The sequence below is a fragment of the Lepus europaeus genome, chromosome 15 (genome assembly GCF_033115175.1).
Source record: "Lepus europaeus isolate LE1 chromosome 15, mLepTim1.pri, whole genome shotgun sequence".
Taxonomy (NCBI): Eukaryota; Metazoa; Chordata; class Mammalia; order Lagomorpha; family Leporidae; genus Lepus; species Lepus europaeus.
Genome location: NC_084841.1, coordinates 38,768,371 through 38,771,421, shown reverse-complemented (window position 1 = coordinate 38,771,421; position 3,051 = coordinate 38,768,371).

Sequence of the window (3,051 nt, the reverse complement as noted above, 5' to 3'; positions counted from 1 at the left end):
ACTCTAGAACTTGAATCTTTTTGACAGCCATTCACACTAGCTTAAAGGTCCAAATAAAAACATGTGAATGAGTCATCAATGAATCACATTGCAAAATCTACATGTATCTCTCATTCTGTGAAACCTTAACCACATATTCCCTATGACTACTTGCAAAATTTCCCCCATATTCATTACCTATCATGAAAATAGTACAAAAATGTTGAAGTTTCTTAAGAATCTCAGAAGGCATAGGTTCTTTTTCAGTCAGATCTTAGCTCTTCTTACAGGATCACCACATAAAACATTACACATTATCTATCTTTACATTCTTAAGTGAATTTTTTTAAGTAATTAGGTTTCCTCAAAAGTCTAGGGAAAAAAAATCCCATTCTTTGGAAGAAAAGTTGTAAGCACAATTGACTCTCCATATCCATGTGTTCCACATCTGTAGACTTAACCAATTGTGGACTGAAAAAAAAATATTCTTGAAAGTTCATTGATACTGAACGTGTACAGACTGTTTATTCTTGTCATTACTCCCTAAGCACTATGGTATAGCAACAACTTATATAGTATTATATTAGGTATTGTTAATAATCTAGAGATAATTTCAACTGTATGGAAGGGTATGTGATATGTGATATATTATATGTAAATACTATGCCATTTTACATAAAGGACCAGGACATCTGCAAGTGCTAGCTTCTACTGGGGTCCTGGAATTAATTTCCCATAAGCACAAAGGAACAACTCCATCAATTTGAACTGAGAGAGAAATAAGACCTAAAAGAGTAGAAGAAAAAGATGGAAGAGAGCAATCATTCACTAGAAGATCTCAGTTTGAGCAGGCTGGATGCTGTGAAATATTTAAAAACCATGTAAGACCACAGAACTTGAATGTAAGAGATGAATCAATGATTATTGAGACTGAGACTATAGTGGTCCTGCTCACTGTACTGCTTGAAAACTGATAAATGTGATTATTAGTCAAAGCAAAATCAAGATATCAGTGAAATCGTGTATCTTAATGGCTTTATATAGATTTATTTAACTAGAAAAAACCTAAATCATTCAACAATAGGGTAACATTGTTTTTAAGTAGAAATTCTTAGAAACTCTTAAGCTAAATTTAAATAGAGCACTCCTCAAACTGCAAAACTGGTAAGGTAGCAGTGAAAAGTGCTTTGTGAAGCAAGAGATTAGTGATTAAAGGAGGTATTGTCTTTGTGATAATGCATAATGGAATACATGGAGAAGAAAATTGTTACACATAGACTTCTCTCTATAATAATGTTTCAAGACATTCTTCTACTGTCATTGACTAGGAGGATCTTATCTGAGTAGTTACCTCCAATATTATTGATTCAAAAGATCTTATCTAGGTTATATTTTTAATCTCTCAAATAGTGTATTCCGTATTTCGTGTTGCTATGACATTGCTCCATTAAAGGATTTATAGAATAGTTTGACATCAAGAAAGTACTTAAATCTTGTTAATAAGTTTTTGTGAAAAAAATGTGTCACAATAAGTAAATAGCCAGGTATGGAATATAGTCACTTGTTCCACAATTTGTTGTTATTTTTTAAAGTTTAAAGAGATAGTTGATGTGAAACCAAAATCTTGGAACTCATGAAGAAGGTTAGATTCATTGAAGTAAATAAAGAAAATGTTAAAGAATTTTTAGCTTCATGTAGTAAAGTATTTATTATCAGACTTCATTTAACTTGATAATATGGGGCAAAAGAGAAGACTCATAATACTCTGCATCAGTTTTTAAAATAATTTTAATATCATATAGACAAAATTATTACTGGTGTGGGTCGTCTTGACATGGAGAATTGTATGATAAGCCCAGATCTTCCATTCAGTAAGCTTGAACTAACATCTTTTCCAGTTATTTCTATGAATTGATGTGTCTTGAAAATCTGGACCTGAGAGTAAAATTATTTTCAAGGCCTGGGAGCTTTCAGAAATAAAGATTTGGGTCAAACCACCAGGTTAAGCATTGTGATGGTTAGTTAACTTTATGTGTCAACTTGACTGAATCACAGAGTGTTCATATATTTGATCCAACATTATTCTGGTACGTCTGTAAGGGTGTTTTTAAATAAGATCAACATTCGAGTTGGTAGAGTGAATAAAAAAATTGCCTTCTCTAATGTGGGTCTCTTATCCAATCAGTTGGAGCCCAGAAAATAACGAAAAGGCTGACCCACTCTAACGTAGGAAAGAAAGTTTCTTGAATGACTGCTAAAACTGGGACATTGATGTTCTCCAGCCATTTGATTCAGATTGAAACATTGGCTCTTTGGATCTCTAGCTTGGTAGACTGTAGAATGGAATTGCACATTGGCTTTCCTGGTTCTCTAGCTTCCAACTGCAGGTCTCTGGACTTATCAGCCTTCCTAATCATGTGAGCCAATTCCTATAAGTCTGTGTCTCTGTCTCTGACTCCCCTTCCTTCTCCCCACTTACATGCATAGTTGTCATCCAGATTTGCAGAGATAAAATATATGAATGGAGGAGGGAGACAATAAATACCATTTGCGGTTCTGACAGCAGCTATATTGATGATGACTACTGTTTGTCCAAGTAATCCTTATCTTCCAAAGAGGGATCTATGCAAAGTTTCTCAAGAGAACCCTTATTTTAAAGGTTATTCAAAGAAAGATGTATTTACCAAAAACTTGGGAGAAAACCAATGAATTCTAGCACCACCCAAGCCAATAGAAGAGGATACTTTAAGAAGGAAGTCCCCTTCGGAGGTGAAGTCATGGGAAGTATGACGGAGCTGCTTCCTAAAGAGGCATGGAGCAATGTGCATTGAAAATTGTTGACAGTGGCAGCCATGAAGAATATATTCAATGTAAAGCAAAGATAAATGATAGCCTCCAGCTGCTATACCATCAAACCTCTTGAGGTGTCCATGCCAAGGCCACTCTCCCTCAAGGCTTCTCATGACCTGTGACAGCATGGCAAGGAAACAAGTGACAGGTCATCTTTTTGCCCAGCATGGGCCTTCTCCATAGGGAACTTCTGCTTAAGCACATTTTTCATCAGCCTGGTCA